The sequence below is a fragment of the Mandrillus leucophaeus genome, unplaced genomic scaffold (genome assembly GCF_000951045.1).
Source record: "Mandrillus leucophaeus isolate KB7577 unplaced genomic scaffold, Mleu.le_1.0 Scaffold83, whole genome shotgun sequence".
NCBI lineage: Eukaryota > Metazoa > Chordata > Mammalia > Primates > Cercopithecidae > Mandrillus > Mandrillus leucophaeus.
Window position 1 is genome coordinate 571,885 of NW_012109030.1, and position 23,111 is coordinate 594,995.

At 41.1% G+C, this 23,111-nt stretch overlaps 1 protein-coding gene across 1 annotated transcript in view; it reads left to right on the plus strand.

The window, feature by feature from the left end:
* Window positions 1–23,111, plus strand: part of CUBN (cubilin (intrinsic factor-cobalamin receptor)) — a 347,579-nt gene that overhangs the window by 172,877 nt on the left and 151,591 nt on the right. The gene's annotated exons all lie outside the window — the stretch shown is intronic.

Here is a 23,111-nt window from a genome sequence, read left to right on the forward strand (position 1 = left end):
TCAGATAGTTGTAGATGTGTGGTGTTATTTCTGAGGCCTCTCTTCTGTTCCACTGGTCTGTATATCTGTTTTGGTATCAGTACCATGCTGTTTTGGTTACTGTAGACTTATAGTATAGTTTGAAGTCAGGTAATGTGATGTCTCCAGCTTTGTTCTTTTTGCTTAGGATTGTCTTGGCTGTACAGGCTCTTTTTTGGTTCCACATGAAATTTAGAGGGTTTTTTTTCTAATTTTGTGAAGAAAGTCAATGGTAGCTTGATAGGTATAGTATAGCATTGAATCTATAAATTACTTTGGGCAGTGTGGCCATTTTCATGATATTGACTCTTCCTATCCATGAGTGTGGAATGTTTTTCCATTTGTTTGTGTCCTCTCTTATTTCCTTGAGCAGTGGTTTATAGTTCTCCTTGAAGAGGTCCTTCACATCCCTTGCAAGTTGTATTCCTAGGTACTTTATTCTCTTTGTAGCAATTGTGAATGGGAGTTCACTCATGATTTGGCTCTCTGTCTATTACTGGTGTGTAGGAGTGCTTGTGATTTTTGCACATTGATTTTGTATCCTGAGACTTTGCTGAAGTTGCTTCTCAACTTAAGAAGATTTTGGACTGAGATGATGGCATTTTCTAAATATACAATCATGTCATCTATAAGCAGAGACAATTTGACTTCCTCTCTTTCTATTTGAATACGCTTTATTTCTTTCTCTTGCCTGATTTCTCTGACCAGAACTTCCAATACTATGTTGAATAGCAGTGGTGAGAAAGGGCATCCTTGTCTTGTTCCAGGCTACCTGATTTTCTAACAAAAAGTTTTTCATCTTTCATTTGTATATATCAACATTTCATTCAAATACAAACCAGATTCTCTTCATTACTGGATCTTTCTATTTTAGCTGCCTGATCATTTCCTACACAAGTTCCAACTGGCTAGTTTCTTTCAAATTTAACTGAAGAAAACTCAAAGGTTGTTTTACGTTTTTCCAAGTAGTCCATTTTAGTGGTATGATTTCATATTTTACAAGATTAGGTTATTAATGAAAGTTAAGTTTATTTGTCACTGTATATTAACCATCCAAATGAGTCTTCAAAGTCTAAGTTGGCTAAGCATTATGAAGACTGAAGGTGTAGAACATCCACCTACTCTCCTGACAAAGACCATTTCGAAATTTTGGATGACATTTACAAACATCTTTCTAAAAGTAGCCAGTGGTTCATAAGGTAGTGTGAAGTTTCTGAGTGAATATCTGAGAGAGGTATGAGTCCAGTCTTTGGGACCATTTTTGCCTGCAGGGCCTTTACTGATCCACAAAGGTTTAGCAGCTCTTCTGAGAGCCTCTTAAGACAAAGAGGACCAAAGTTTGAGTCCAGAGCTTTGTTAGGGTGGCAGTCTTGGTAAGCCATTCGTGTCTTAGGTAAAATGAAAGGAAAACAGCCTTCACTGAGACTGCGTTCAATGTTTGAGTTACCTGAGTGAATCCCCAAACTCTGAAGCCATGAAATAATGAGAGTGAATCTTGTATTTCTTTTGCATCTAGGCACTGGACATCCAGCAAACACAATTTAAAATCTTCTTCAAAGAGAGATATTAGCATTCTGGACATCATTTCTACCTATAATTTTTCATGTGTAATAGCCGATGAAATAAGAGAGCTCCCTGACCTCCCTTGCAGGACATGCAATGGGGGTGTGTGTCGTCTGTTCAGCTGCTGCATGTTCAAACCCCTTATGGGCAGGGGAGCATGCAGACAGGAGTGCAGGAGCCAGGGCGAGTGCTTTTGGACTCCAGGCTCCATGGTAGCATCTAGGGGTGGGTGCCTACAACTTCCAAAGCCCTAGTGGGCATGCTACAGTGCTCTTTTAGCTCTGCCATCCTCAGATGGCTTAAGTGTTAACCAGCTCAGCGTCCTCTTGGTAGCCGGCTTCTTGTTTGGTGTCCAGGAAGAATCAGGTCACACATGGACTTGAAGGATAGTGAATGCAGGGGTTTTATTGGATGATGGAGATGGCTCCCAGTGGGATGGATGGGGAGCGGGAAAGGGGGTGAAATGGGATGATGATCCTCCCCCTGGAGTTCACCGTGCCATGGCTAATTTCTTGTTTGACTGAGCCTGGCTGCACGCCTCTCAATGTTCAGATGCTCCTTCTCTTCTCTCTTTCTCTGCTGTACTGCTCTTCTGCTCCTCTGCTCTTCTCCTTATCTGCTCATCTGCTTGTCTACTTGTGAGGCCTGGGTTTAGGGGTTTATATGAGTACAGGATAGGGGGGTGTGGCAGGCCAAAAGGCAAAATTTGGGCATGGAAACAGGAATGCCTGTTCCCATTTAGGGTCATGGGTTTCCGGGCTTGAGAGTGGGGCCTTTGCTGGGAAACTGCCCTCTTCTACCCAGTATTTCCGTGTATCCTGTGTGTATCACCAACACACTATCAAAGATAGTCATGTACATGAGGGGACAATATAACAAAAATTAGATGTGATATGAGTAAGAGACAATAGAAACAAATCCACTAATATGCCAGATACTAAAGTTACCTGGCACACTTGCTAAACAACTATGATTACTCAACTTATGGAAATAAAAGTGAAACTGAGAACTTTCAGTAAGGAACTGCATACTATACAAAATGACACTGCAATATGAAGAAGAACCAACTACAGATTTGAGAACTGATAAGTACCATAGCTAAAATTAAGACCTCAGCAGGTTTTTTGGGGGGATTAGACAGAGATGAAGAGAGAAATAGTGACTAGAGAGAAATAGTGAACTGGAAGATAAGTCAAGAAGCTACTCAGAAAAAAGTGTGGATGAAAAAAGGATGAAAAATATATGAGAGGTTAAGACACATAGAGGACACTCAGAAAATGTATAACACACACTTAATTGGAGTCTCACAAGGAAAAGTGAGATATATGGAACAGAAGCAAACTTTGAAGAGCTACTGACTAAAATTTTTCCAAAACTGGTGGAAGTCATCATTAAAAAAAAAAAAAATTAGAATCTGAAGGAACCCAAACAGCAAAGCAGGATAAATAGAATGACATACTTTTCTAAAAAAAAAAAAAATTAAATAACAAAGATAAAGAAACAATGTTACAGTCAGCTAGAGGAGTAGGTAGGTGGGGGATTGCTTCTTAGAAAGTAGAGACTAAATGCTGAGTTTGCAACCAGCATTGGAAGCAAAAAAAATTTTTTTAAAAGAGAATAGAGTGATATATTCAGTTTAAAGACAAAAAAGAAACTACCAGCCAGGAACTCTATGCTCTCCTAAAATTTCTTTAAGAATGAAGGTGAGACTGTGTATGGCAGATCACGCCTGTAAACTCAACCCTTTGGGAGCATGAAGCAAGAGGATCAGTTGAGCCCCGGAGTTTGAGACCAGCCTGGGCAATGTAGTGAGACCTTGTCTATACAAAAGAGTTTTTTAAAATTAGCCAAGCATGGTGGCACACACCTGTAGTCCCAGCTGCTTGGGAGGCTGAGGTGAAAGGATCACTTGAGGGTGGAAGGCAGGAGTTGCAATGAGCACAGATCTTGCCACTGCACTTCAGCCTAGGCAACAAGCAAGACCCTGTCTGTTAAAAAAAAAAGGGGGGAATAAAAGTGAAATAAATATTGAAGCAAAAGAAGGGTCTGGCCCAGGCGCAGTGGCTCACACCTGTAATCCCAGCACTTTGGGAGGCAGAGGCAGGCAGATCATGAGGTCAGGAGGTCGAGACCATCCTGGCCAACATGGTGAGACCCCGTCTCTACTAAAAATACAAAAATTAGCTGGGTGTGGTGGTGCGTGCCTGTAATCCCAGCTACTCAGAAGGCTGAGGCATGAGAATCACTTGAACCCAGGAGGCAGAGGTTGCAGTGAGCCGAGATTGCGCCACTGCACTCCAGCCTGGCGACACAGCAAGACTCTGTCTCAAAAAAAAAGAGGATCTTTAAGAGAAGTTTGAATGGGCCAGAGACAAAACTACTCATAGTTTTGACTATGGTGGGTATTGCTCTACCACTTGCTTCCTGCCTCATCTGCATGGTGTTCTTTTCTCTGATACAGTGCATAACCCATGGAATTTAACATAGAAAGTGTGTAACCAAACCAACGCCTAGGTCAAAAGCATGCCAGCGTGGCTTGATTTTTCCCTCTTGTGATCATGAGGCAGATTTTCCACCTACATGGGACACGAACACACAGACGAGGTTTTCTATGAACACTGCCATATTTCAGCATGCAGCTGGGCTTGGCTTAACAAAGCACAGCAGGAGGAAACAGACAGCAGGAAGTGAAACCTCAAATGTAATCTGGTCTGAGGCATGGAGATGGAAAATAAACTCAAAACTAAGTGCCAGGAGGAGTTTGGGCTGGTAGATAAGGCAAAATATAAAATGTAATAGTTCAAACAAGTTGTCAGAATCATATAAGTATGAAGTACAGTTGACTCTTGAACAATGCTGGGATTAGGGTTGTTGGTCCCCCGCTCCCCTGCCGTGCAGTAAAAAATCTACATACAACTTTCAAGTCCCCCAAACCCCCAAAACTTAACTACTAATACCTATGGTGGACAGAAGGCTTACCATTAACATAAACAGTCAATGAACAGATATTTTATATGTCTTATATATGACATACTGTATTCTTACAACAAAGTAAGCTAGAGAAAATAAACCATTATCAAGAAAATTGTAAAGAAGATAAAATATATTTACTATTTATTAAGCAGAAGTTGATCATCATAAAGGTCTTCATCCTCATCATCTTCACATTGAGTGGGCTAGAGAGGAAGAGGGAGGGGGCGCTGGTCTTGCTGTCTCAGCGGAGGCAGAGACGGAAGAAAATCTGTGTTTAAGTGGACCCAGGCAGTTCAAACCTGTGTCGTTCCAGGGTTAACTATAGTTGGAAAATCCCAGCCAGTGGGCTGAAGAAACATTAGAAGCAAATACCTCTAAGCACCCAGGCAAGACATTAAAATAAAAAGTGAGCTACACCGATAGTGTGAGTCAGCATAGTGCCTCAGCTAAGAAATCCAGCTCTGATATAGGCTGGATCTGGGGTTGAGCCTGGACTTTGTGATTTTCTAACAGTGTTCTTTGGAAGAAAGTTAATCTTTCAGCTTCAGTTTCCTTAATGGAAATGGGGATAATAAGAGGACCTGGGTCAGATTTATTGTTAGGTATTTGAGATAATATAGATGACCTGCTTGCTGTCACATGGGAAGTTCTCCACTTGTGCTAGCCATTATGATCTGCTGCTAATGAGTGTTTTGGGGGAGGTTAATTCAATGAGGACTGGAAGAAGAGGCAGCATGGAATACTAGGAGCAGAAATGCACTTAGAATTCAGAGTCAGACATGAATGCCCGTGTTCATCACAGCACTGTCCACAATAGCAAAGACATGTAATCAACTTAGATGCTCATCAATGGTGGATGGGATAATGAAAACGTGGTACATATATGCCAGGGAATACGACACAGCCACAAAAATGAATAAGATCATGTCCTTTTCAGCAACACGGATAGATCTGGAGGCCATAATCCTAAGTGAAGTAACACAGGAACAGAAAACTAAATACTGCATGCTCTCACTTAGAAGTGGGAGCTAAACACTGAGTACCTATGGACACAAAGAAGGGAACAACAGGCACACTTGAGGTTGGAAGCTGGGAGGAGGGAGAGGATTGAAAACTACCTATCACATTCTGTGCTTATTACCTGGGTGACAAAAGAGTCTGTACACCAGACCCCCATGACGGCAATTTACCTGTATAGCAAACCTGCACGTGGACCCTTGAACCTAAAATGAAAGTTTTTTAAAAAAGAAGTCAGGGTCAGGACTTGCCATCTGTAATTCTGGGCCTCAGGCTCTTAAGTAGAAGAGCCTACTTTTGAATCTTTCTCATAGTAGAGCACCTAGGATTTAGCATGCCTTGGACTCAGTGCTGTGGAATCATTGTGAAAATGGCCGGTATGACTCATTGGGCCTGGAAGCTAGGGAAGCTTTCACGCTGGAGGTGACATTTAAGTGGCAGAGGCTCACCAGTAGAAATGCAGCAGTGAGGCCAGGAGGGGAGGCTGCAAGGGAAGGATAGGGTAATGGTACACACACATTTGGGAATGAAAAAGGAGAATGTTGTCCCTGGAGTGTGAACAAATGCTGGGGAGCATGTGGAGACCAACGGGCTCCAGAAGACATCTGAGTTCTCTTCTGCTCCAGTTAAGAACTTGACATTATCCTATAGGTAATGTGGAGTCCGTGAAAATTTTCTGTAAAATGGGAATAACATACTCAGAGCTGTATTTTATAATGACAACAGGCAGCAGTGTGTGAAGAATGGGTTGGCAGAGAAGAAGAAAGATGGTAGCACATCTGTTTGGGAAGCAATGGAAAAAGCTTGGATCAGAGGTGATAAGGTCTCATAGTAGGCAGTGGTCTTGGGACACATGGAGAGCACAGGGACACGTGGAGAACTGTCATGGTGGCCGTCACTAGACTTAGAGGCTAATTACATGGTAGTGGGTGGGGCTGGTGATAGAGATGGGGGAGGGGAGGCTATTTGCTTGAAGAATGAGTGAATGGCCAGGAGTGATGGCTCATACCTGTAACTCCAGCACTTTGGGAGGCCAAGACAGGAGGATTATTTGAGCTCAGGAGTTTGACACCAGCCTGGACCCCATCTCTGCAAAAAATGAAAAAATAATTAGCTAGGCAAAGTGGCATATACCTGTATTCCCAGTGACTCGGGAGGCTGAGGTGGGAGGATGGCTTGAGTGTGGGAGGTCGAGGCTGCAGTGAGCTGTGATCACACCACTGCACTCCAGCCTGGGTGACAGCACTACCCTGTTTCAAAAAAAAAATGGGTGAATGATGAGGCCATTAACTGGGTAAAGGGAGTAGATGATAGTGAGTTTGACTTGTAAACTTTTGGGTTTAAATATTATGTAGTTTGACATAAGAGTTCAGTGCTTGGGATAGAATCTGAGCTGGACATATACAATTGAGGATGATTTCTGTATATTTGGGTGGTTACTAAAGTTGTGGGAATAGGTATGATCACTTTTAGGAGTATTTTATCAAGAGAAAGGGGCCAAGCCAACTCTTGGGGAAAGACTGCCATGTAAGGGGCGGATGAAGGATCAGAGGAGAGGAGGCCGAGGAGGTGCGCTGAGTGCTCGGCAGAGAACCAGAAGAGAGTGGTAGCATTCAAACCACGAAGGAAGCTGAATTTCAAGGGTAGGTAATCAAAGGTATCAAATCCCATGCAGGATACCAACAAGTGTAAGGATTGCAACAAAGCCCCTGAATTCTGTCTTTAATAACCTGCGAAGGGCAGGATTGGGGTGGGTGGTGGTAGAAGACTCAAGGTCACAGTGGTTAGGAGGTGTAGGAGTTTCTGAGCTTTTCCTCAGAGTTACGGAAATGAGTAGCATAAGGAGAAAATGGGCAGTAACCAATGGGTTAATCAAAATCAGTGGAGAATTGGTTTTTTAAAAAGCTAATGGAGAAATTTAAGGTGTGTCAAGAGGGAAGGGTGCTGGTGGAAAAAGAGCAGCTGAATGTAAGAGCCAGGCGAACAATAGAGAAAATCATGTTTTCAGGACAGAGATACCAAGAAGTGCCAGATTGGTTCTATTAATTTCATATTTTTTAGAACAAGAAATTGAAACACATGGCTTAGCACAAGATCTTTCTGATTTATAAATTCATTATGTTAAAAATTGCATAAATTGTATACAAACTAAGTCTTTTTTTCTTGGATGATTTATAAATCAACTTTACAAAAAGATAGGGAAGTTTTAAAAAGAAAACAATACTGTCTAGGTAAGTTGGGGTGGAGATCTGCTGTATATTTGCCAGATGGAACCACTTAAGGGGACAGGAGGTCTGCAGAGGTTTGGAACCAGACCAGGCAATGCCCTGGCAAGGCTGGAAGCTTGGCTTGCAGTTATAGTTAGTTGTCCAGGGATTCATGAAGGCCGGCATTGAAGCACCAGCCCTGTATCTTTATAGCCAGACGGACACTGGATGTGAAATGGACCCCAAAGTCCAATATCTTACATAACATCTCTGCAGTCTCAGTTCATACAAAGCCAATCATTCATTTTGGAGACATAAAAGTTAATGTCCTGGTCCTGTTGCTTAGACAGAGTTATTACCAAAGAGAAAAATATTCAGTCGCCAGTGATGCTATTAGATAATGTTGGGGTTCAGGAGATTTTTAATAGAGCTCAAGTGTACTCTTTAAATACCGATGAAAATTATGCTGGAATAGGACCACCCATCCTGTTTTTTCAAAACTTCTGTAACAATTTGGGTTGTTAGAAGAAGAAATAGTAATTTAGCTGTATGTTAAATGTGATTTAACATATGGTTAACTGTCATAAACATATAGATACATAGAATGTTAAGGTCAGAAGAAGAAAGCTTAGAGTTCGTTTGCTGTTGTCTCCTAATTTTTTAAAAAAGACATTGAGGTAGAGTTGGGGCAGTACAAAAAATAAAAATAAAAATAAATTTAAAAAATTGAAAAGATACTGAGATCCAGAAATGTCAGGTTCAAGGTTAGGTAGAAATTAACAGCAGCATCAGCACCAAAACGAAAGCCTTATGCTTCCTACGAGGTGAATAAGTATTTTGATAAAATATAAAAATTGCAGTTATGTACAGGAAACTGAATGGCCGACTGGAAAAATAGAGGGAGAAAATAAACTTAGGGTCAGGCTGGAGCTACTTTGACTTTTTTTTTTTTTTTTTTTTTGAGATGGAGTTTCACTCTTGTTGCCCAGGCTGTAGTGCAAAGACGCCATCTCAGCTCACTGCAACCTCTACCTCCCAGGTTCAAGCAATTCTCCTGCCTCAGCCTCCCAAGTAGCTGGGATTACAGGCATGTGCCACCATGCCCGGCTAATTTTTTGTGTTTTTAGTAGAGACAGGGTTTTACCATGTTGGCCAGGCTGGTTTTGAACTTCTGACCTCAGGTGATCCACCCGCCTCAGCCTCCGATTACAGGCGTGAATGCTGGGATTACAGGTGTGAGCCACTGTGCCCAGCCCACTTCGACTTCTGTATCCAATGAACCCAGCCTTCATTCGTCAATATAAGGAAAAGTGTTAAGAATTCAAATATGAAATGGAAAGTGTCCTTGCTTTGAAGTCAGGAGGTCAGGGTTTCCTTCATTACTTTGCTCTTTGGTGCCAAATGTGTACCAGACACTGCCAGGCACTTGTTTCTGGACATGGCACCACCCCTCACTCTTTTCATGGCTTGGGGTTCTTAGTTTGTTTATTTATAAAATTAGGTGGCTGGGGAACACAAGCAGAAAGAAGAAAACTAAGGAGGAGGATTCAGTTAGGAGTTGCATTTGTGGGTAAGAAATGGAGGACAAGATGGCGGATGAAATGGCCACTAAGGGCCCAGTGACGTCAGTGGTGGTTTCATCCTCAAAGTTGAAGTCAGCCTCAGGCAGCCACTAGGTTTCACATGACCTCTGGGCCACAAAACTATCCCCACACTCTTCTGGGAAAACAATAGAAAGCTCTTCTTAGAGTAGGCCTAGTCCCCATAGGTTCCAAATGGAGGCAAGCTAAGCCCACAGGTAACAGGCTTGGTGTTGTGGAAACAAAGGCAAAATTCACCAAGTAGAAGAAACAAATGAACATTTCAAAATGGAACAGTAGACTGGGCACGGTGGCTCAGGCCTGTAATCCCAACACTTTTGGGAGGCCGAGGCGGGCGGATCACGATGTCAAGAGATCGAGACCATCCTGGCCAACATGGTGAAACCCTGTCTCTACTAAAAATACAAAAATTAGCTGAGCATGATGGCAGGCACCTGTAGTCTCAGCTACTCGGGAGGCTAAGGCAGGAGAATCACTTGAACCCAGGAGGCGGAGGTTGCAGTGAGCCGAGATCGTGCCACTGCACTCCAGCTTGGCGACAGAACAAGACTCAGTCTAAAAAAAGAAAAAGGTGGAACAGTAATACACAGCCTCCATCCTCTTTCATGGAGCCCACAGCAGTAGTCTTTAGATCTCCAAAGCACCAATCTTTTTGATGCATGAATTGTTAACAGATGCATGACTGAATAAATGAATTTTTGTCATCTCTACTCCTGCAATGATCCATGCTTTGGTGGAAAATCTCAGAGGACGCCATCGGGAACGTGCTGTACTGAGTTCACTCCTTGGCACGGTTATTGATATACAATCTTCTTGTTGTGAGCCACATGAGGACTTAGATAGCATCACAGAAGTGCGTTTTCTAGAATTGCATGCTGCTATGATGAAAAAAGGGAAAAACTGAACTTGTTGACTTCTCTTGAAATGGTAATGGCGTCGTGGGGAGCTAATCAGGAAGCTGGACTTGCTGGCAGGTTTCAACACATTTGGTAATATATTTGCACTTTCTGTTCAGTCACCTTCGAGTGTCTGGTGTAATTAACCTTGGGCTCTCCTCAATGACACATCAGGAGTATTTCTTGCTAAGGAAGCTGTGGGACCCATTGGCTGGGGATGGCCTTGTCTGGTCAGCACGCAAGTGGCTTCATTACGTTTCCTTTCACGAAGGCTGAGTGTTAAAGTGACCTCCGAGTGACAGTTTAATTGCTTAATTAGAGCCTTTCTTCTAAGTCTTAGATTCATGTAACTCTGCAAGCTCTTATTGATCTCCTAGAAAGGCTGCTTGTAGCTCCGTGTGAGAGCAGGAAGAGGGAAGTCCGTTTAGCAGCAGCAGCTGGCCCCTGGAGATTCCTGACCTCTGCTTCCAGCATCCTCTACTCAGCTCATTGGAATGTCTGCCTTGTGAGAATCAGCAAGGAGCAGCTCAAAGCAAGCCGACCATGGTCCGGGTCCTGCCTCTCATTTGGAGGAAACACAAACGAGGGCTAACAGAGCCTGGTACCAAAAAGAAAAAGCAAAAGCAATGTGATTAGTAACTTCTGAAGCTTTTTGTGGCTATCTAGGATAAAGAAAGAAAAGTCTGATGTGATCCGGAAAAAGAAAAAAAAAAAAATCCCTGTGTTCCCACCCAAAGCTGCAGCGTCTGTTGTTGTTCCATTATTTGACAATAAAATGCAGGGTGGAACAGGGCAGATACCTAACGCAGCATCCTCTTTTGTTTTATTTTTGTAATACACCACCCATGATGTGTTTCCTTTTAAAACACTGATCGTTTCCAAAGCAGAGCAAACAGACACAGGAATAATAGAATTCGGTGTTTCAAAGAGATGATGGAAACAATTCTTCTTTAAATATTTACTGTTTTACAAATAAATCCAAGACAGAAACCAGTCTCTCTCTCTCCCCTCCTCTTCCTCTCTCCCTGTCTCTCTTTTCCTCTCTCTCTCCCTGTCTTTCTGTCCCTCTTTCTTTCCCTCTTCCTCTCTCCCCCTTTCTTCTTTCCCTCTCTCTCCCCCTCTGTCTCTCCTTCTTTCTCTCCCCCTCTGTCTCTCCTTCTCTCTCTCTCTCCCTCCTTCTCTTCTTATCTTTCCCTCTCTTTCTTTGTTCCTCTCTCTCTCTCTCTCTCTCCCCCTTTTTCTTTCTTTCTCTCTCTCCTCCCTCTATCCCTCCCTCTCTCACTCTTTCTTCCCTCCCTCCTTCACTCCCCACCACAGGAATTTTTGTTTCCATCTGATACTTGAGGATGATCTTTTTCAAATGTTTGTCTTGTGACTTGCATTTGTTAACATGCTTAGCTTCTTTGCATCCTGGTGCGGGTGCTGTAGTAACAACCAAATGCTGAGCCAGTGTTTTGCATCTGCAAGACGAAGGAAGAGTTGAGTTGAAGCCACAGCTCTCAATCTGTGGACACGGGTTTGGTTTGGCTTGGTTCCCATTTCAGCTCAGACTCTCCTTAAATGTTTATTTGTAAAAGTAAAATGAGCATCTTGGATTTCTTCTCATATCAACATTTCCAGGAATCTTGGAGTCAGTGCTTGCAAGAACTGCAAATTTTTAGAGTTTATAGTCTCTTGTAAAACATGAAGACTGAGTGGGAGAGTGTAGAACAAAGAAATAGGGGTGAACACATCGTGACATGAGATGTGGGGTTGTAAATTGAACTAACTATTGAATTTCCAAGGAGCATAACTGGAAAAAAATCACTGACAAAGGAAACCGATGCTTCCTCCTTCCCCAACCCCAAGAAAAGATGCTGTAATGAGTAATATCTTTGCTTTCCTTCCGCACTCACATTTATGACTGTAACAGCTTGTATAATTTCCTGAGGGATTTCCCTCCCTATCACTTAATGTTTCCTCTATTTTGGGGAAGTTCATATTCCAAAGTGGGAATTTCATTAGCAGCTACACCGCCATATTATAACATACGAAAATACCTCATGGACTCTTGATCCTCCAAATGGACTTTGCACCTCCATGTGAATTCTCTCTCCTGTGCCCTAAATGTCTTCTCCTTCACCACATTTTTGCACCCTGTTAAGCTCAAAGGCAATCCAGGGCTTGAGACGTATGTTACCATCTGGAGTTAAAAATGTAGCAAAGTGGGACTGGCGCAGTGGCTCGTGCCTGTAATCCCAGCACTTTGAAAGGCTGAGGTGGGTGGATCATTTGAGGTCAAGAGTTCAAGACCAGCCTGGCCAACATGGTGAGACCCTGTCTCTACTAAAAATACAACATTTAGCTGGACGTACTGTTGTGTGCCTATAATCCCAGCTACTTCGGAGGCTGAGGCATGAGAATTGATTGAACCTGGAAGACAGAGACTGCAGTAGCGGAGATCGCGCCACTACACTCCATCCTGGGCTACAGAGTGAGACTCTGTCTCAAACAAACAAAAAAGTAAAAAGGGTCCAGTTGAGAAAGAGGCCACACTAGACCAGAGAATGGCGGTTGGACCAGAGAAGGACAACGAGGAGATTCATATCTGAATCCCGGAATAGAATCAAGTTTATGTGGCAACGATAGAAGTTCTGGGTTTATTTATTGACCCCAGACACTGTGCTCTTTGTTACCCATTCTGCTAAGTGAGCCATGCTGGGAATCCCATGCACGTTCAGTGGAATGGAATGCAAGACAGATGCCAACCACTCGGAAAGCTGCGGGAGCCCAATACAAGACTTTCTCAAATGCTACTGAGGATGCTTGATTGCAGGTCGAGATACAAAGGAGGAGGGACTCCCACCCTATTTCCAGAGCTGCCATGGTCATCTTTCTTGGAGACTGTGACTATCTCACTTAGCTTCACAGAATCATGGTCTCTCAATATTCTAACTGAATGAATACAACTTGATTTCACCTTTTCTCTAGGTTTAATCATAATTGGTCGGTTGTCAGACAGATGGGGTTTGTATATTGGCTCTGCCCTACTAAGCCTGTGATTGGGCAAGTCAAGTATGTTTTCGGAGGCTCACAGTTTTCCCTGCTGCAAAGTGGAACTGTAAGAATTGAATGTAAACAAATGTATTGAAAGTACCTATCAATGTCTGGTTCAGATAAGTGTTAGCTGCTATTCCTAATTTTTCTATTACAATGACTCCTGCTTCTATTACTATTAACGCTATGTTAAAGATCTTAAGTAATCTTTAAAAAAAATTTTCTCCCTGAGCAAGATGAAACTTAGTAAACGAGAAGATAAAAAATCCAGTAGAAAAAAAATTCTCACTTCCTACTTTCCAACAATCTCGGGGAATATATTCGTGTTTTTTTGTTTTTTGGGTTTTTTTTAGAAATAAAAATACAGATATTACTGAGGAAGCTACAATTCATTTTTCCTCATCAGTCATGAGGAGTGCAAATGATGACTGACATTTCAGTCAGGTGGTCACGAGTCATTTAATCACTCCAGGGTTTTGATTACAGCAGAGAGGGGCAGCCGCTGAAGCACTCTGCATCACGTCCATGTCAATCACGTGATCTTTAGTTCTTAAGCAAAGCATTCGTGATTACTGGTCTTTATTTCGTGCAATTTAAAAATGTATGCTCAGCTTTACTTTTGTATTTGATGTTACATTTTAGAAGTGCACACTGTGCACTGGCAGTTGTTTTGAAACTGAATGGAAGGAAGACACAAATATAAGGCAGGGGAAATTTCAGGCTGTCATAGTGGCCTAGGCAAGATGTAATGAGGCCCTACACCAAGACACTAGAGAGGGATGTGGGTGAAGTAGAGGGAAGGAGCCAAGCGATACATCGACAGAGAGATGGCAGAACATGCTTATCCATTACATGTAGCAGGGATGGGGGGTTCCCAAAATGGTCTGGCCATTGGGTACATGCTTCTGGCATTTACTGAGGCAAGAAATGTAGGTAAAGGAGAAATGAGAGGGACAGGAAGAGGGCTTCAGTTTGAGACACTGATTTTCAGCATTTGTGGAACATACAAGAGATGATGTCTATGATACAGTTGGCTATATGAGCCTAGGGCTTAAGAGGGAGGACTGGGGTACAGTTATAGATATTAGGCAATGAACAGATGCTTTGGAGATCTTAAAACAGAAGCCATGTCCATTAAACTTGATACATTCCTGGCAGCAGCAAGAGGCTAGATTAACTGGCATTAGTAGCCATCTGGCTTGGGTACTGCGGTGTTCTTCCATGAATAGTGCCCTTTCATGTCTGTATGTAATCGCTTATGCGTCTGAGTGATGAAACACTAAAACACTTTTAATATAGATTTTATTTTTAAACCTTACATGCTCCTCGTATTAAATTTGTAGAATACAGAAAAGAAGAAATAAGAAAGTAATGCCATCCTTAGTATTAGAATATAGATACAAACTATTGAAATTTTGGTTTATTTCCCTCACAAACACACACATACAAATATATACACTCACTAATGTACACACAAACATGCATAGTTAAGATAATATTATATATAATTTTATATCCTGCCTTTTTCACTTCATATTATTTGAATAGTTTTTAAAATAGTTTCTTTGGCTAGTCAGTCAAATGGACGTGCTGTAATTCAGTTAGCCACAGGTTTATTACTGACCATTTGGATTATTAATGGGTTTTTTCTTTTCTTGTTATAACCATGTTATGAGGACTATCTTTATATGTGAATCTTAGTACATTTCCTATTATTTCCTTTATATAGCTTTTCTTTTCTTTATTGAACATTCTACTGTGAAATATTTTAAGTAGGTAGAGAAATACAGACTACATAATGCATACAAAATATATAACGTACTGAACTTCTCCCTGTCCAGACTGGCCAAATCTTCATATTTTGCCACATTTGCTTCAAGTTCTTTTGTTTTCTCCCAAACAGAAACGGACTGTTCAAGACACAGGTGAAGTCCCACGTGCTCCTATCATTGATCCCATGCCCTGTTCCCTGTCCCAGAGGAAACTGCTAATGAGATTTCTGGTTTATGATTCCCATAACGGTTTTTATAGTTTTTTCATTATATGTGTATATCCATACACACTATGAAATATTATTTTGCATATTTTAAGACTTTATGTACGTCATGTAACACACTACATATCCTTCTTCAACTTGCACTCTTCACTCATTGTACTGTTTTTCACATTTTCTACCTTGTAATGCATACAGATCTAACGCATTCTTTTGGTCACTACACATTCCATTTGATGTATGCACCACAAGTCATTTGCCCATTCTCCTGTTAATGAACATTTAAGTTGCTTGCAATATTTTTCCTTAGCAACTTTTTGTACCGAATTTTCTTGTAGCAATATCTGTGTATAATGACGTAAGACTTTCTCTAGTGTAAACCACCTGCAGAAGTGGAATTGCTAGCTTTGAACTTTTCTGTATGTCATTAAATTTCATTAGAAATTTATATATGAGGCCGGGCACAGTGGCTCATGCCTGGAATCCCAGCACTTTGGGAGGCCGAGGTGGATGGATTGCTTGAGGTTGGGAGTTTGAAAACAGCCTGGCCAACATGGAGAAACCCTGTCTCTACTGAAAATACAAAAAATCAGCTGGGTGTGGTGGCGTGCACCTGTAATCCCAGCTACTCGGGAGGCTGAGGCAGGAGAATCGCTTGAACCTGGAAGGTGGAGGTGGCAGTGAGCTGAGATCGCACCACTGTACTCCAACCTGGGTGACAGAGCAAGACCAAGACTCTGTCTCAAAAAAAAAAAAAAAAAAAGAAAAGAAAAGAAAAGAAAAATGTATATATGAGAATTTCTGTAATGAAATGAGAAAAACTTACCTTCATACTTGTAATCATAGTTTCCACAAAACTTTCAATACATTGTCTTATTTGATCTTTACAATAACCTTATGGGGCAGCAAGGGGAGATCACCTACCCTCATTTTTAGATGAGGTGTCTGAGGTAGTTACTGCAAAGAGCAGTACAGCATGTGACTTGAATGCATCACTGGACAGCCTCATTCTTCAGAAGCCTTTCTTCATTCTTTCCTCAACTCTTCTTCATTCCACACCCGCAGACTTACCCCAGAACTTACCGGCTTAAGACAACAACATTTACAGTTTCCGTGGGTCAGGAAGCCAGATGCCACTCGCCTGTGTGCTTCCTGGCTCACTCACGTGAATGTACACAGGGTTCAGTTCCTTGCAGGCTGTTGGCTGAGGCCTCCCTTGACTCCCTGCCATGCAGGCCTCTCCACACAGTATCTCAGAACATGGCACCTTGCTCGCCAGGGCAATCAATAGAGAGGGCAAGAGAGAGTCCAACAAGACAGAAATTACTAGCAAGAGGGAAGACACCATCTTTTCTCACCTCATTATGGAGGTGACAGACTATCACTTCCGTTGTTTTCTATTAATTAGAACAAATCACGAGGTCTATCCCATACCCCAGGGAGATTACACAGAGGCATGAATACCAGGACGTGGGGATCACTGAGAGCCAGGTCAGAAGTTGCCTACCATCCCCCACCCCTACAATCTCCAGTTGGAAAATTTTCATTTATTATTTCTCCCACTCCTACCTACCCATATTTCTGGACAACGCCCCCACCTCTTGGTTCTCTTTTCTTTTTTGCCTCCATAACTTTCTAATTCCCTACTTAATTTCTTACACAGCAGTTTAGCTCCCACTTTGTCTTACTTTAATAGTAGAGGCTAACATCTACCACATGCTTACTACATGCCAGTAAGCATTTATATCTTTTAGTATTTATATCTTTTAACTTGTTCTTATGAACAGTATGGGCTATATATTCATTTTAATCTCATTTTGCAGATTAAGAAACTTAGCAACAGATGAGGAAGCAAAGAGAGGGGGGCAACTTGTCCCCAACAATGTAAAATAACATCTCCCCTGCTACACTCATGTTCTGAGAGCCTATGGAGGTATTTTACTCAATACAGACTGCTTTTCCCTCTAAAAGGAATCCTGCCACCAACTTTTAAATAGTGCAACATACTTTTAAATAATGCTTATTTATACAACAAAGGTGTGTATGAGAAGTAAAAAGTTCCCTTACTTGGCTTCTTTATTTTCCCACATTACCATTCTTTAGAACTCTGATCATAGGCCTCCAGAACTAGGAATGTCACCAGGAAGGGTTGTCCATCTCTCACTTGAATGGTTTTCCTCCTGTGTTACTTGACATGTGACAAAGGTAACATGTGACATGTTACCTTTAGAAATGATGGACATTTATGCAAATCTCCTCAAAGTATTGAAGCATCAAGTATGAAAATTAAGACCAAGCACTGTGGTTCATGCCTATAATCCCCTCACTTTGGGAGGCTGAGGTAGGAGGATCGCTTGAACCAGGAGTTCCAGACCACACTAGACAACACAGCAAAATCCCCTCTCTACAAAACGTTTAAAAATTAGCCAAGTGTGGTGGTGCACACCTGTAGTCCCAGCTATTTGGGAGGCTGAGGTGGGAGGATCCCTTGAGCCCAGGAAGTCAAGGCTGCAGTGAGTTATCACACCACTGTATGCCAGCCTGGGTGACAGGGCAAGACCCTGACTACAAACATAATAATTATAATAATAATTAAAAGAAATTTCATAAATGTTTGGCTTAGTTCTCACTTCTGGCTAGAGCTGAGGATGTGGAGGGGACTTGATAGCACCATAATATATCATGTGTTCAGAATACTCTGGGCCTTGGGGATGGATCCGATGTCCTCTGCCCACCTTCTGCCTCTGCCTTCTCTCACCCTGCTGGTGAAGGGTCCCTGGGAGCAGAGTGCATGGCATTGGCTGTTCCCTGTGGTGGGGCCCCTTCATTCGCCTTCAGACCTGGCATATAGGAAGCCTGCCCAGAAAGCAGCCGAGCTGACCTCCGTCCCGCTGGGAATAGCCTCTTACCCACAATTGTGTCTACTATGTGTTTATACCATTGACTCCATGAGGGCAAGGACAGCTGTTTCTTAACTCTGGGCTTTCCTCAACCCTAGTCCTCAATTTTTAGAGACCAGCAACTGTCATACATATTCATTTATTCATTTGTTCATCAAACATTTATTGCCTGTTAAGTGCCAGGTTCTGTACTTTTTAAAAAGTCTCCTATTTTTATATAATAAAGTTAAGCTTTTTGTTTTTGTGGGGTTTTTTTCGTTTGTTTTGTTTTGAGATGGAGTCTTATTCTGTCACCCAGGCTGGAGTGCAGTGGCACCATCTCCATTCACCGTAGCCTCTGCTTCCCGGGTTCGAGCAATTCTTGTGCCTCAGTCTCCCGGGTAGCTGGGATTACGAGTACACGTCACTATGCCTGGCTAATTTTTGTATTTTTAGTGGAGATGGGGTTTCACATGTTGGCCAGACTGGTCTCAAACTCCTGACCTCAGGTGATCCACCTGCCTTGGCCTCCTAAAGTGCTGGGATTACAGGCATGAGCCTCTGCGCCCTGCCTGGTGTGTATTTTGAATATGTGTGCTAGTATCTTGACATTTTATACAGTTCTGGATATTTTACAAAAAGACTGGTCAACTTTTCTATAGAAATTAAATGACCACTCCACTAGATCTGCCTCTGTTTTAAGAGCTTCTGTAGTTGGAATTCTCCTGGGGACAGTGGCCACTTTTTATCTGTGGCTTCAACTTCAATTTTTTATTTTATTACTATCATCGAGAAATGAATTAGTTGAGATGTACAAAGTTTTATGTTGTTTATATATTGCCCCGACTTTTACCACTTAAGTAATGATCAGAAAATCAATGCTGAGGCCTAGCAAACTCTTGGCAGTAGACTTAAGTAAGAATTATATGTTATATTAGTATATGTGTATCCAATAGTAATATCATTTGCTAGTTTTGCCTTGGGAACTAAATGGAAGTTAAGGGGAAATTCATATTGATAATTTTTATGACTTTAGAATTATAAATGAATGGGAACAAGGTTTCTCATATTTTCTTCTTTGAAGTGCTTTTCTTGTGTAATTTTATACATTGAAACTTTAAATGTGAGAATTTTTTTTTTTTGAGACGGAGTTTCACTCTTGTTGTCCAGGCTGAAGTGCAATGGCACTATCTCGGCTCACCACAACCTCCGTCTCCCAGGTTCAAGCGATTTTCCTGCCTCAGCCTCCTGAGTAGCTGGAATTACAGGCATGTGCCATGACACCCGGCTAATTTTGTAATTTTAGTAGAGACGGGGCTTCTCCATGTTGGTCAGGCTGGTCTTGAACTCCCAACTTCAGGTGATCTGCCCACCTCAGCTTCCCAAAGTGCTGGGATTACAGGCGTGAACCACTGCACCAAGCCTGAGAATATTGATTTGATATTATAAGTGTTAAAAACACTCAAGTAAAAGAATTTATATTTCAAACTATGTTAAAAATATTCTGCCTCCTTGATAGCCTGAGGTTTTAAAATTTCATAAAATAACAATTAGGTACATAAAACATAATAACTATCATGCTGTGGTTTGAATGCGTCCCCTTCCAAAGTTCATGTGCTGGAAGCTTAATGCCCAATGCCACAGTGGCAGGACGTATGGCCTTTGGGAGGTGTTCAGGTACTGAAAGCCTTGCCATCATAGATGGATTAATGTTGCTATAAAAAGGGCTTGCAAGAGTAGGTTCTCTCTCTTCTGCACTTCTGCCACTTGACTACATGATGTTCCTCCCCGCAAGAGGATGCACCATTCAAGGTACCATCCTGAAGCAGAGAGACCCGGCTCTAACTTGCTGGCATCTTGTTCTTGGACTTCCCAGCCTTCAGAACTGTGAGAAATAAATTTCTGCTCTTTATAAATCACCTGGCCTCAGGTATTCTATAGCATCAAAAAGAAGCAGACTGAGGTGTGTCGTGAGCATTTTAAAGAGAAGTAAACATGGTAAATCTAGAATTTGGAGAGAGAAGACTCTGCTACTCACTAGTGATGTGAACTTGGATGAGTTACTAGCTTTCATTGAATGAGACAGTAGTTTAATAGCTTACACACCTGCCTCCTTGTCTTTATTTTTATAGAAAATCACATAGGTTAGGATGTTTGTGATGCAGCTTGTAAAATTATAACCTGCTCATCACATTTGGGGTGTCATTGGTATATAATTTCAATCTCAGGACTCATAGAAACCTTCTTTTATTTGAGATGGAGTCTCACTGTGTCACCCATGCTGGAATTCAGTGGTGCAGTCACGGCTCACTGCAACCTCCGCCTCCTGGGTTCAAGCAAATCTCATGCCTCAGCCTCCTGAGTAGCTGGGATTACGGGCGCCCACACCATGCCTGGCTAAGTTTTTTTTTTTTTTTTTTGTATTTTTGGTAGAGACAGGGTTTTGTCATGTTGGCCAGGCTGGTCTCAAGAAAACCTTCTATTTTTGATCCGTTCCTTATGAAGTATTACTTCAGCCAGATGAAATTTAGCAGAGGTCTTGTAATTCCAGGACCTCAGGGGTTAGGGGTAGGGGAAATAGCTGCAAAGTCTCTAAAGCTTCTAGATGTGCCCCTTTCAAAGGATCCCCAAGGAAAAGGGGCATTCGGGTGATTTTCGGAAGATTTCAGCCGTAATGTTTTAGTTTACTTTTGTTCCCCTTATTTCCTCCTGTCCCTTGAGAGGATTCCAACCACTCAGACTAAAAACAAGGACTTTGAAAGGGAAGAAACAATATGTACTTACTCCTTGGACCTTTGAATTTGGGAGAAAATTTTTCAAAAACCAGAAAGTCTTGTTTTGTGAGTCCATGGACTTACAAAATCTTAGAGAGTTTTTTCTTTCTTTTCTGTCTTTTTTTTTTTTTTTTTGAGAAGGAGAAGCCTATAAACACCATAGAATACATTGTTCCACTAGTTTAAAAAATTAAGAAATGCTAGACACTTAGGTTGATTCCATATTTTGGCTGTTGTGAGTAGTGCTTCAGTTAACATGGAAATGCAGATATATTCAACATACTTATTTAATTTCTTTTGTCTGTTTAACCCCAGAGTGGGACTGTTGGATCATATGGTAGTTCTATTTTTGATTTTTTGAGAAACCTCCATACTGTTTTTCATAATGGCTGTATCAATTTACATTCCCATCAGTAGTGTGTAAATGTTCCCTTTTCCGCACATCCACACCAGCCCTTGTTATTTTCTAATTGGGATAAAGTGGTGTTTCACTGTGGCTTTGATTTGGATTTCACTGGTGATTAGTGATGTTGAGCATTTTTTCATTTACCTGTTGGTCATTTGTATGTCTTCTTTTGAAGACAAACAGACTTATCAATGGATGAATGGATTTTTAAAATGTGATATATATAAACAATGGAATAGTACTTAGCTATAGAAATGAATACAATCCTGTCATTTGTGGCATCATGGATGAGCCCGAAGGACTTTATGTTAATGGAAATAAGCCAGGCACAGAGAGACAAATATTGCATGGTCTCACTCGTTTGTGCAGTGTAAAAATGCTGATCTCGCAGAAGTACAGAGTAGAATAGTGGTTACCAGAGGCTGCGGACAGTAGCGGGGAGGAAATTATGGGGAGATATTTGTCAAAGGTACACAATTAGAGTTAGGTAAGAGGAATAAGTTCTGATGTTCTGTAACACAGTAGGGCACCCACAGTAAACAATATTATGGCTTATAAATATTATACTGTGTTAAAAGTAACTAGAAGAGAGGATTCTTAATGGTCTCACCACAAATAAATGATAAATGTTTGAACTGATAGACATGCTGAATACCATGATTTGATAATTACACAATGTATATGTGTATTGAAACATCACATTATACCTCATACATATGTTCGATTATTATGCATCAGTTAAAACCAAAATAAAAAATAAATATAAACTATATATATTCACAAAATTGAATACTAAACTTTTATAAAAATGAAAAAATGCTATTCTAAACAAATAAATGAATAAATTATCTTGAGAGAAGTAAATAGTCTGTGCCTTAATATTCAATTGGTATATTCTCCATACTCTATAACCACAGACGTTCTAAGAAGGTATTCATTATCCTTTGATATTAAAACTAAGAAAGTATTAATAGAACATTACTTAAAGCTTAGGATGCTGTACCTATAACCATAGGACAGCATAAAACCAAGTATAGAGACAATAAAGACTTGAATTAAATCAATGGTGGTGATATTTGAGAGTAGACTCAAGTGTGAATGTAGTAAGAGTTTTCGTAGTGATGGTTTACATGTCATTTTGTCTACTGTTTACAGTGTTCAGCGTGATAAAAGGAAGCATTCATACTAGATTGGAAACTATAATTTGAATTGGTTAAGAAAATGGAATTTAGTTTTTAATCAATCTTTGTTGAATGAAAATCAGTCATCAGGTTTCATTTATTGGAGATATATATATATAGAGAGAGAGAGTTAAATTTTGAACATTAAATAATAAAAAAGAAAAGGTTTGCTGCTCCAGAACAGACCCACATTTGTTTTAAAATTTTTATTGTAAAAGCTTAGGTCCTCAGAAAGTTAAAAATCCTATTGATATTTGATTCATGGGCTTGTATAAGCCAAACTGAGAATATCCTGCCCATCATACCTGTGGCTAAAGAGAACATACAGAATCATATCTGTGGCTAAACAGAACACTGATTATAATCATCAGCAGATTTTTAAAGTCACTTGAGAGTACCTTCCTTCCATTGAATCTCTGAACTTTCTATTTTTTTCCCCAAGATTTTCTTATGAAATATAAGTGGCAATTTGTTTTAAATGAAACGGCCATATTTTACCTTCATGCTTTCAGTCTCACTCTGAGGGTTGGCAGGTTGATGCATGCATCCTGCTCAGTTGATACCTTG